The following is a 13,667-nucleotide window of genomic DNA, read 5'->3' as shown; positions in this document are numbered from 1 at the left end:
GTTCAATTTCCTTTAGATTTATCTTCAACTATGTAGTGCAAGGAAATGCAAACAAATAAGTGTTTAGGTTTGACCTCATATTATATGGTTTTGGTAAATCTAATGGAAAATTGTATAAGAAAATTGTAAAATATACAGCCAGCCTTAGGGGGGCAGATTCCGATAGATGATAGGTCTTCGTCTGCTCAGTTTATGCAGAGCGGACACAGACAGAGCCCGGTCTGCTCTATGGGACATCAGGTGTAAATGGACTCCACTCTCCGTTTACACCCAACTGCCCTCTTATCTGATCCATCTAGACGAAGGGGAATGGATCCCCTTCCAATTTCTTTCCTTTTTTTTAGCAGAGCAGATCGGATTGGAGGTAGGTGGGTGTAAATAGACAAAAGTCTGCTTACACCCGCTGGTCCATAGGGCTGAATGGACCTTTTACTCAAAAACTGACAAGATCCTGATTGGATCACCCTTGTGAAAGGGGACTTAAGCTGGCCATAGATAGATCGAATCTCAGCTGATTCAACAGAGACTGGCCTTGATTGGATCCATCTATGGTTGGCTTAAGGCCCCTGTCAGTTTTTTTAAATGTTATTACCGTCCGCGTCTATAGCTGCTAGCAGTAATCATTGTGCTCTGCTAGCCAGGAAGGCTTTCTGCTAGCAAAACACGACAGACACTGACTGTTTTGACGGGGGAATCGAGTGATTTTCATTCCTTCCACCTATGGTGGAAGGAAAGAACATAGCATAATCTATGAGCTACTTAACTCTTTACCTGGAACTGCTCTTTAACCTCTTTTTGGATTCATTCCTAGTTTCTGAACAATGACATGAATATATAAATTTTCCCAGAAAATGTGCCATTATTTTGTCCTGCGTGATCTGCTTTTTTATATTCTGGGATATAAATTACTGATTTGTTTTTGTCTCTGCTTATCTGCACGTTACAAAATAACAGGAGTGTTTTAGTACAAGTGCTCAAGTTCCAGACTGCAGTGACGTTCCCAATGGATGACATATCTATAATTATCTAATTAATAAAAAGTCCCATCCCTACATCAATAGGAACATCTACATGGGTACCTGGAATCCCCACATCCGAATCTATTTGTCAGTTGGTTTAATGGCTGCGCCTTTCGTGGTCTACACAGTGCAAATGATGCCGTTTAATAATGCTCTTACAATGCAAGCTGGAGCCACGCTTGTTATTTTAGGGCAGTGATGCAGAGCGCGCGGAGTGTAGCTTTGGTCGGGCTTGCTTAGCAGATGTCTACAGATCACTTTATGTTAATTTCAACATAAAATCTAATATATTTCTGGCCTTTTTCTTGTTACTTGAATAATTATTTTTAGTATGAAGAGAAGTTCCCGAGAGCGGCCCATCTCCTTCGTTGATCTAAGCGTGCTTGACATTGCTATTTTCTTGCTTGGCCAGGCTCTTGATAAAACTCACATCGCTCTTTCTATTTCATCTCATAAACCAAATGGCTATTCTAAAGAACGAACCACACATAGAATGCAATTATCTTCCTGACACACATTAAATGGCCTTGTCGATGCCACCTCATTAGTGTCTTTAATGTGAAGCGTCCAAATGTCCTATGTCCAAATTCACAATTTGATTAAGGGCCAGTGAACCTAAAGCAGAAGAACGATATGTATATGAGAACTCCCAAATCATCACAGAAGTTTAGCAGCTTAGTCTTTCCAGGGCTTTGCAAAAAGCAGACTTGGACAGTAGCTCTTTAAATATACCTGTACTTAAAGGGACACGATCTCCTTGGCCATGTAGGGCAACTCCAAAACCCTTTGTAGCCAGGTGCAGGCATTCTTCTATTATGGCTAGGTGCCGCACTGGGGGAAAGGCAGTCTGTTGAGTGATATTGTCCCCTTTAAAGACCCCATTAGTTCTCTCTAGGGAAGGCAGGTATCTGTGATGCCAAATTTCCACGTGAGTTCAGCCATCTTAACAAGGGAGCCTTTAAAAAAGGGATCCCATGGGTAAGATGATAGTTTTCTTTAAAGCGGAGGTATTCTGGCTATGTTGCATTGAATCCCCCCAAAAACAATATGATTAGCAGCAATACTATGTAGTAGTAATAAAATTGCCCCTCCCCCAATCATTATCAGTAGCATTTTAAATCCCTCCCCATCATTAGAGGTTAGTGGCACTTTAAACCCCCTCCCCAAAGAAAAACATATCCTACAACATTGGTGATCAGTAGCACTTTAAATGCACCCCCTTGAATGATGCTCAGCCTTCCTTAGGGCTCGTTCACACTTGACTGTTTTACCAATGCTTGCCAAACGCCCCTATAGCGTTTGGCAAGCGTTGATCCGGCGTTTGCGGAGCGTTTTTTAACGCTCGGCAAACGCCGCATGCGCAGTTTAGCAGCGGTTGCTAGGCATTTACCGAGCGTTAAAAACGTCCTACAAACGCCTATAATGAAGTTTAAATGGTGTTACCGCTCCGCAAATGCCCCGCAACTGCGTTGCAACCGCACCGCAAACGACGGCCGGGCATTTGCGGAGTGGCACCATAGATTAGAATAGGAGGCTTCAACGCCTCCTGACTCGACCAGAGGCGTCCGTTTTGCCGCGACGCTAATGCTCCCGTTACAACAGCACCATGTGCTGCAATGTGCAGAATTGTCCGAGGCATTTGGGAAGCGGTAAAAACGCTTCCCAAACGCCTCTCTGCCGCTTGCACACAGCGCTAGTGTGAAAGTAGCCTTAGCCTTCCTGTGCTGTAAGCTGATGACTGATGTCCATCGTTGATTACTCCTGTTCTCAAATGTACACACATTGTTTGCATTTGTGATTGCTGTCAGTAGCAGATCATTGCCTCCGCTGGCTCACTTTCTTTCCATAGTGCATCCTGGTGCCATCTCTTCCCCAGGTAATCAATGCATATGCACCTGGCCATCCACATGATGTAAAAGAAAATGTGATTCATCAGACCAGGCCACCTTCTTCCATTACTGCATGGTCCAGTGCTGATGTTCACGTGCCCATTGCTTTTGGCTATGGACATGGATCAGCATTGGCTCCCTGACAGGTTTGCGAGTATACAGCCCCATACACAACAAACTGTGATGCACTGTGTGTTCTGACACCTCTCTATCAGAACCAGCACAACTTTTTTCAGCAATTTGAGCTACAGTAACTTTTCAGTTGGATCAGACTACAAGGGCCAGCCTCCGCTCCTCACGTGCATCAATGAGCTTTGACCACCCATGACCCTGTTGCTGGTTTTCCTTTTTTGAACCACGTTTGGTAGGTCCTCACCACTGCAGACTAGGAACATCCCACAAGAGCTGTAGCTTTGGAGTTGCTCTGATCCAGTCCTCTAACCATTACAATTTGGCCCCTGTCAAAGTTGCTCAAAGCCTTATCCTTGCCCATTTATTCAGGGAAAACATGTTCACTTGATGCCTAATACATCCCATCCACTTTCAGGTGCCATTGTGATGAGATAATCAGTGGTATTTACGTTACTTGTCAGTGGCCATAGTGCTAGGGCCAAGCAGGGTAAATATCCACTCAAAGGAGCATCACCCCTGACTGGCCATTTAACCACAATGGCTGGTTGGGAGGTCATTAAAAGGAACACATTTAGGCCCAAAATCTTATTAATCTCCTTATTTTGTGTTGGATAGAACAAGGAGGGTTTCTGTGCCCTTGTTTGTGAGATTTCCATATACTTCCTGTGCCTGTGACAAGTTCCAACCAGTCACTCATAATTTATGAGACTCACAGGGACTGGAAGTGAGGGAAATCTACATAATGGCATCACAGACAAAAAAATTAATCCAACAGAAATTGTATCTTCAACCCGCTTGATCTGAACTAACATAAACATGGCTGGAGGCTTTATACTACTATATACAGTATATCTATCTTTCTACTCCTCACCCCTTCAGTCTCCTCTCGCATTACTAACCTACTATGTGACATATCGGCATTGGATGTCACTCCACTTCCTCAAACTCAATCTTTCCAAAACTGAGCTCTTAGTATTCCCCCCAGCCCGTTCCCCCTCCCCTGACTTCTCCATCAAGATCAATAATACAACCATCAGTCCCCCCCTCATGCCAGGGTGCTAGGTGTAATCCTAGACTCCCATCTGTCCTTTCAGCCCCAAATCCAATCGCTGTCCAAATCTTGTAGACTTCACCTCCGTAACATCTCCAAGATACGCCCGTTCCTAACCTCGGAAACCACTAAGCAACTTATTCGCTCCCTTGTTATATCTCGCCTTGACTATTGCAACTCTCTCCTCATTGGCCTACCTCATCGCAGGCTATCCCCTCTTCAGTCTATCATGACTCATCCACCTTACTAACCGTTCTGTATCAGCCACTCCTCTCTGCCAATCCCTCCACTGGCTTCCCATTGCCCAATGGATAAAATTCACAACATTAACAATAACATATAAAGACATTTATAACTCTGCCCCAAATTACATCACCAATCTTGTCTCTAAATATCACCCAAACCGTCCTCTCCGCTCCTCGCACCACCTCCTGCTCTCTAGCTTCCTTGTCTCCTCCTCTCATTCTCATCTCCAGGACTTCTACAGAGCTTCCCCCATCCTCTGGAACTCTCTACCCCATTTTATCAGACTATCGCCTATTCTGCTCACTTTTAGGCGATCTCTGAAAACACATCTCTTCAGGGAAGCCTATCCTGCCCTCAGCTAATAATGGAATCTTCTACCCCTCCCACCATTCCATCCCCCACAGTTACTACCTTTTGTACCACTAGCCCCTCCCTCTTAGATTGTAAGCTCCAAGGAGCAGGGCCCTCCTAACCCTATTGTATTGAACTGTATTGTTGCTGTATTGTCTCTCGTTATATTGTAAAGTGCTGTATAATAATAATAATCTCCTTTCAGCAGTTGATATGTAGTACTGACTGCACAAGCTTACAATCTTCAAAGTGCCTCCACTGTAGCATGGGTGGTCCCCAGTCTTTCTAAGTGGCTTCTGGATTTCCAGGAGAGACCACATCCCATGGTGTATTGTGTGTGTCTCAGAAAACGTTTGCATTGTGTGAGGCAACAAAAGTAGGCTTATGGTGTGCCAAAAGTTCAAACTTCTGCAAAATCTTGGAAAGGAACACGCAGACCTTTGAAGGTTATCATAGGACATGCGGTATGTTTAACGTGTGCTTTTGAACCACAGACTTACCTTATAGAGTAATTCCACTGTTGTTGAGAAAGACATTTCCCTCTGGGCAGGGGCAGACTGACAATTCATTGGGCCCCCGGGCAATAGGGGGTCATGGGGCCCCTGTGTCCTTGCCCAAACTCAAAAAAGCCTATGAAAAAGGTACTAGGGGCATCTCATGGGGCCCCCTACTGACCCCAGGCCCTCGGGCAGTGCCCGAGTTTCCAAATAGGCAGTCTGCCTCTGCCTCTGGGTGACCTACGTACATTGCATGCATTGTTGCAGATTCCTACCTTTTGTTATTCTGAAGAAATATCTGTTTGTCTGTATCCATGTGCAGAGTGAGTGTGAATGGGAGTGATTTTATAACTATCAATCTTCTGCTGCACTTGCAGGGTTCTAATGATGGAAGTGGCAAGGTTTGTATCCCTTTAGACACGATTTCCCTCTGGAAGTATCTTACCAAAAATTATTTTTTTGTTGCAGGGGATGCCCAAAATCTGCCTTGTATCTTGTGTGCAGACCTTGTATCTGTGCAGACTTCTGGGAAAATCAGTGAGCCAATCACACCAACTGTGTTCAGAACACTTCCAGGTAGCCATATTGCATTGCATTTTACAGAAAAACAGCGTTAAAGATTGAAAAGGAAAGGTAATTTTTAATAATATTTAAATACAGAATGGCTTGAGTAGCAATTGTATGTGGTATATTCCTTTTTTTTGCTTTTTTTCCACAAAAGTGGAGTTACTCTTTAATAACCAGTGAGATTTCACCTTCATCATTTTCAAGTTAACCTCTTTTGAGAGCATTACGGTGTCTGCCATTGCTAAACGCCCTGTGAAAATGCTAATTGACTGGCTGTGATACACGACCATTGGCTAGAATACTATTTTGGGTTACCAGCCAGGAACAAGTACACAGATAAGAAAAGTCTGAACTTCTTTTTCTGTATACATGGTTTGGGTATTTCCATTTTTGCGATCACATTTGAGAAAACCCTGCTGTATGTTTGTTATGTGTTCCCATTCACACAGCATGCCAAAAAAAATAAAAACAATATTTATTACTTTTTTTAATGTTTCTATAGCTGGGTATGCATTAGTAGAATTTAATTTGACATTTCTCATTGTAAGAACACTGTAAGAACATTAGGTCAATTTTCTAATCATTAGTGGGGTCATATCAACCTTCGTTTTCATCCTCAGTGAAGAAAATTCGAAGGATCAGGATGGAAACTTTTTCTTGAATGAACAAATCTTCGAACAGGGTATATGTGATTTTAGTTCTGTAAAGTCCATTCATTCCAAAATCAAACGTTAAAACCAAACAAAATCATGAACTACTTTCAAATTACGTTAGAATGCTCTGAGAATTTTCATATAAATTTTGCTAAGAATTTTCAATCAAATTTTCATTTGAAATTGTACTAGTGTATACCCAGCTTAACCACTTCCCATCCAGCCCATGTATATAAACGGCTGGACGGGAGCATTGCAGGAGTGGGTGGCCGTTTATAAACGTCCTCCCCGCCTGTGCATGCTGTACGGGACCTCTGCGTGAGGTCCCGATCATGTGATCACTGACTGGCCAATCAGTAATCACTGATTGGCCAATCAGTGATCACATGAATAGTAGTAAGCAAGATGTCACTTCTGACATCATTGCTTACTACTAGTGAAATCTGTGAATGATCACAGAGGTCACATGGTACAAGGCTATTCACAACAGCCTTGTACCATGTGACAAGCTGTGACCAATCACAGAATGCAGCCAGAGAGAAATAGAAATTATTGCTTTTACAGCCTTTATCAGTGTAAAAAAAATTTAAAAAAAAATTCACCACCCCCACAAGTAGTACAGTATCACTATGGTGACAGTAAAAATAATAAAAAAAAATTAATCACCCCCACAAGTAGTACAGTATCACTATGGTGACAGTGTACAAAAAAAAAATCATCACCCCCACAAGTAGTACAGTATCACTATGGTGACACTGTACTGCTAGGGTGACCGTATGTTAAAAAAAACATAAATAGTAATATAAAAATGTCAAAAAAAGTTTGAAAAATTATAATTTTTGGTTATGAACTAATTTGGGTTTTTTTTTTTTTACTAAAAAAATAGCTGAATACATTTTTGGCCAAGATTTATGAAGAAAGATTATTTATTTGCAAAATTTTATAAGCAAAACACTTTTTTTTCAAAATGTTTGGACTTTTTAATTTACATAGCAAAAATAATAAAAATCCCAGTGGTGAATAAATACCACCAAAATAAAGTTTTATCTGTCTCAAAACAATGCTATAAAATGCATATGGGTACAGTGTTGCATGACCGCGCAATTGTCATTCAAAGTGTGATAGCACCGAAAGCTGAAAATTGGCCTGGACAGGAAGGGGGTGAAACTGTTCGGAAGTGGTTAAGGAGTCATGGCTGATTCTTAGTATTTCTGGACAGCCTTTGCCCCCCCCCACACAGACTAAGCTGTCCCTCATTAACATACAATGTAGGAGGGCGGTTTTATAAAATTTTAAAGCCTGCTATAGACAATTCGAATTTTGGCCGATTCAGCAGGGACTGGCCAAGATTCGAGTCATTTTTGGGTAGGCTGAATGTACCCAAGTTGATCAATCGATCAACTCGGGTACAACCAGCCTAGTCAGATTTACATGCGATGATTGCTAGCGGCTACTATAGCCACTAGCAGTAATCGCTGTGTTATTCCGGCGGAGATGGCTTCCCCTGCTGGGAGAACACAATGGCTCTTGGTAGGGATTCCCCCATCAGCACTGGCTGTGTTGATGGGGGAATCAAGCTATGTTCTTTCCTGCAAACACGGCACGAACATTAGATGTGGCTGCATTAGTATTCTTTTTTAGGCCTTTTTCCCCTTTGTTCTTAAATTGTAATCTGTCCAGTAACACACCTCTTGTATTAGCATACCCCCCTCTGGATGAAGGAGCACAGGGGGCACCTTTGGACATCAGCATTGTCAGTCTGTGGGGAGAGGAGTGTTAGATGTAGTAGCAGATTTAGATACACTAACAAATTGAAGCCAAACTACAGCTAATACGTTATAATCAGTTACAGCAAACAGTGTTTTTTTCCTTATGGGATAAAGGTCTTACATAAATGCCTGTCAGAGGAAAATGGTTTGTCTCATCCCTGTAACATGATAAGTCTAGAAGAGACCTTGTTGTATTGAAAAACAGTCTTACAGGCAGATCACCAGATAAAAATAGAAGAAAGCCTAAAAAAAGAAAACTAATGCAGCCATCGTATCCAAGAATTGGTAAGCTGCAGTTGTATAAATGTTTGCTTTTGGGTTTAATACCACTTTAAAGTTGACTCTGGTAAGCATTTGAAGTGAAGTAAGGCAATGCACTCCTTGACTCTTAAAAGAAAAAAAATACATAAAATAAATAAAACCTAAAAAAAAAAATAATTTTTTTTTGAAATTGGCTTATTGGATTTCCCTCTTGAAATGTCTATGGACATTAAATTACATATCTCATAAATATTTTTAAGTTTAAAGTGTTACTAAACCCACAACAGTAAAATCAGTCTGTATATGCAGCAAAGCATGCTTGTTATACTCACTGTGGAACCTAAGAGGTTAATCCTTCGCATTGTGTAAAAAGGATGTTTGATCCTGTCTTCTCTGATCCTTTTCTTCTTCTGCTGTCCCGTATATAACTAATGATAGAACAGAGGCTTGGAGGCAAGCTGCACATGTTCAGTTTGGTGTGTATTACTAGAGCAATTTTTTTTTCCTTGGGAGAGTGCATGTGATCAGCACAGGGCCAATCAGCACTGTCCAGACAAGGGGCGGACTGACCATTTGGAAACTCTGGCACTGCCCGAGGGCCCTGGGTCAGTAGGGGGCCCCATGAGATGCCCCTGGTACATTTTTCATAGGCTTTTTTGAGTTTGGGCAAGTACACAGGGGCCCCATGATCCCCTATTGCCTGGGGGCCCCTGGAGTTGTCAGTCTGCCCCTGATCCAGACAGAGGGTCAGGGGTTATGCAGCCTCATAGGAGAACCAGGAAAGAATGAAAACTCTTCCTACAAGCTTTAACCAGTGCTCTGCTGGAAACTGATAGAAGTCAGAAGACTGCTGTAACTGCTGATAAGAAAAGACATTTAGCAGTCTATATTTACTAAAATAATTGCATTTCCATTTTCTGTGTACTGTGGGAGACCAAACATAGCGAATGCAGGGTCCTGAGTTTAGTAACACTTTAACACCACTTTAAAGTTGACTCTGGTAAGCATTTTAAGTGAAGTAAAGCAAGGACCCCCATGAATCTTAAAAAAATACATAAATAAAAAGAAATAAAACAAAAACAAAACATAAAAAATGTTTCGAGGACACAACCTCTTCCTCAGAGCCGGCTCTGAGGAAGAGGTTGTCCTCGAAACGCGTTAGCCAGTTGGTCATCCAGGGCTCCATCATATGGACTCAGATGTTGTTTGGATCATACACCTTGTTCAGTTTGACATGCCTGTGTTATTATGTCCATTGTGAGTATGATACCTATTTTTGTTTCTTTAATAAATTATTTTAATCGATAATGCAGTAGGTCGGTGCGCCCTTTTTCTGTTTCTCCATTTGTATCCCGTAGAATTTTTTTGACCTTACAACCCATCTGTGTTGGGTGTTGGATTGGCTGCCCCATCAAATTGACCCTACGTGGTTTCTAAGATCATAAATAGCGTAGTTTGTCTGCAGCCTGAGAATTGTACGCAAAAACCACCGCCAACATTCCATGAAATGTTTCACAGCTCTCAGCAAGCCCGCTGCTTGCTAAACATATTCTAAGACAAAGTTCACACAAACCGACTTTTCATCCCTTCGTGTTTAATGTCGCTAAAGAAAACATATTTACAGTGTGTTTCTATCCAGGCAGCTTATTAATGAGCCCGAGTGCTAAAGATAACAGCTTTGTATAAAGGAATTAATAAACAGGAGGGCTAGGCCCACAGAACACTAAATTGCTTGCAATTTAAAAATGATCAAAGTCATATTTTATCAGAAAACACATTTTCAAATCTGCATGACTGCGAGTCGGAGAAGAGACAGATTTTGCCATTAAAATGGACGGTGTGGGTTTGCTTCACAAAAGTGTTCTCAGAAAAAAAAATTGCTCGAATCAAAATCAACATATTTATGTTTTGGCGATTATACTTGTGTTGGACATATGTTACAGCTCACTGTATTTAAAAGGAATATTTTACAAGAAAAATTGCTTGAAAATGCAGGCGTTCACTATTAAGATAAAGTATCATATTTCTGCCCAGTCTGTCCAAATTAATGGCGTACAAAATTTCTGCGAGGTACTGCCACGTGCTGTAATTATTTGAATATATTGCAGCACTGAGCAGTGTTTAAAATACTGTTCCTCATGCCTTCTATACACCTTTATGCAGAAGTGTCTGATATTTAACAGCAATAAACCCCAAACTTACTAATTCTTAGATGAGATGACTGCATTAGTTTTCTTTTTTAGGCTTTCTTTCTCCTATTTTTAGTTGGTGATCTGACCAGTAAGTCTGTTGTTTTTCAAAAGAACAAGCTCCCTTCCTGATGTATCAGATTACAGGGATGAGACAAACCATTTACCACTGACAGGGATACTTATAATGATCATCTTTTATTTGTGTAAAACCTTTCTCCCAAAAGGAAAAAAAAACAGTTTGCTGTTAGCTGAAGTTTGGCTTCAATTTGTTAGTGTATTTAAATCTGCTAGTACATATAACATTACCTTCTCTTCAGAGGCGGACTGACAACTCATGAGGCCCCCGGGCAATAGGGGATTATGGGGCCCCTGTGTTCTTGCCCAAACTCAAAAAAGCCTATGAAAAAGGTACCAGGGGCATCTCATGGGGCCCCCTACTGACCCTGGGCCCTCGGGCAGTGAATGAGTTTCCAAATGGTCAGTCTGCCCCTGCTTCTCCCCTAGACTGACAATTATGCTGTCTTCTTTGCCCTCTGTGCTCCTTCATCCAGAGTGGGGCACTCTAATAAAGGAGGTGTGTTACTGACCAGATCACAAGGTGAAAACAGAGGGGAAAAGCCTAAAAAAAGAAAACCAATGCAGCCACCACATCTAATGATATGTACTTTGGTTAATTTTTGGTTTTGGATGTAAAACACAACTCCAAATTACAGAAAACTATACTTCTAGTGGGGCTCCTCTGCACTGCAAGGGTGAAGTGCTCTTTAAGTCTAGGGGATGAGGAATATGTTCTTGCCTTATACCAGTCCCCTGAAGCTTCTTCTCTAAGATGCTCCGGCCTTTGGTCGCTGACATCATCAAGTACAATGTATGACCAGTAGTCCTGCATTGTATGTGAGGATGGCAAGGAAACACCTACAACCTGGATTGGAGGAGAGCACTGGAGACTGCCGAAGTTGTATGGGGTGGAGGCCGTACAGCTCCAGGGAGGTGACCCAGACTGCAGGAGGAGCAGAAAATATGACAGTGATACTGCGGGTTCCAACGGAGGATCGGAGGAATTTGGCCGGAGGGGTGTCCTTCCCCAAATCTTTTTCCCATTTAAGCATAGGTATAGTAGAGTTTGCATGTTCTCCTTGTGCCTGTGGGGGTTTACTTCGGGTACTCCGGTTTCCTCCCACACTCCAAAGATATGCTGGTAGGTTATTTGGCTCCTGTCTAAATTGTCCCTAGTATGTGTATGTATAACTGCAAGTTAGGGACCTTAGATTGTACGCTCCTTGAGGGTTAGGGACTGATGTGAATGTACGATATATATGTAAATTGACGGCACTATATAAGTACCTATTATAATATTAGTTTTTGTAAATCCTACATTGTATTGTACATAAATATAAAACCAGGATATTCCTCTTTTTACAGGACATTCAGTATTAATCCCTTGACGCTGATGTAACACAAATATGCGGCCTCACAGAACTGGGCTTTTTTACGTGGGGCCACATATTTGCGTACCTGTTTTTGTGCTGGGAGCGCGAGCCGCACGGCACAAAGATCACGGTGTCACTGAGAGCACTGGGTCCCGTTCTAACGATCGGGACCCGGGACTCCTGATTCCGGGTCATATGATCGCTGTGATAGCCTCTGATTGGCGATCACAGTGATCAGTCACTGTGCAGCCCAGCCCCTTGTTTTTCTCTTTCTCTGTGAACGGAGGAGAGAGATACATTGTATCTATCTAACTCCCGGCATAGAGAGAAAAAAAAATGTTAGTAAAAAAAAATAAATAAATAAATGAATATTAAAAAAAATAAAGAAGAAATACCTAGATCAAGGTTTTATCTAGTTCAGTGCCAGGGTTAGTGTTTGGGTCAAGGTCAGGGTCAAAGGTCGTAGTCAAAAGGTCAGGGTCAAAGGTCAGGATTTTAAAAAATTTTTTATCAGTGTGTTTTAGGTAAAAAAAAGGCAAAAACAAAACGCACACTATTGTTCCTGGGCTGTACTACGGGTATAAACAACATATAACATACACATATGTCAAGAGCTGGAGAATTTATTTGGGTTGTTCTTTGGTGGTAGGTTATGGTAGTAACAAGAAACACACAACTAAATTAAAGAAAATGTTTTTTTTTTACTGTTTTGGGACAGTTTTCCTTTGATAATAAAAAGAAAAAATCAGGAGATATCCATTACCATTTACCACCAGATGAAAGCCCAATTTGTCCTGAAAAAAACACGGTATAATTCACCTGGCTGTACAAAGTAGTTGTGATGATATTTTACTAACACATGTCAAGGTTGCAAAATTGTGCTTAGGCATTTAGATTTGTTTTACCCTTAGGCCTGAAGGGGTTAAGATAGCTCCAGATATTCGAGCCGCAGTGTGGTCATACAGTGCTTTGGGCAAAGTGCAGCTGACCCATGGGTTGATGCAGGTTAGCAGCACTTCCCATAGACTTCTATACTGTCCTGCGGTTTTGATATGATTTCAGAAAGTGCACCAAAGATGCAGCATGCAGGAGTTTTGCTGCACTTTCTGAAACCACACCAAGACCGCAGGACCTTATAGAAGTCTATGGGAAAGTGCAGCTAACCTGCAGGAAAACCACGGGTTAGCTGTGCTATTGCTAAAGCACAGTGGAGCAGTTTGAATCCGCCTTCAGAATCCAATGTGATATATACGGCCCTTTCCCACTGATCAGTTTTTGATGCGCTTTTGGTGTTTTAAAAGCAAAACAAAAATGCATGAAAAATGTATCCCTTTAAATCCTATGGAACTCTTCACACCAATGCACCATGGGTGCCATCATTTTCAAAAGTCCCGCATGCTGCATTTTTAGTGCGTGTTTAAATAGCACATCAAAGATGCACCTTCCCTATTAAAATGAATGGAAAACGCATCAAAAACTTTTTTTGAGTCACATGTCCACGAAAAGGTAAGTTGTAAAGCAAGCCGATGATCCCTGCAGGTTGGATCGGATCTGCGGATTGAGCATAATGGATCGGAGTCCGATTCATTATGCTCCCCAATCCGCAGATC

The sequence above is a fragment of the Staurois parvus genome, unplaced genomic scaffold (assembly GCF_062004578.1).
Source record: "Staurois parvus isolate SC_StPar_1 unplaced genomic scaffold, SC_StPar_1.0 ptg000138l, whole genome shotgun sequence".
Classification (NCBI taxonomy): domain Eukaryota; kingdom Metazoa; phylum Chordata; class Amphibia; order Anura; family Ranidae; genus Staurois; species Staurois parvus.
Note: the sequence above shows the minus strand (reverse complement) of the source record.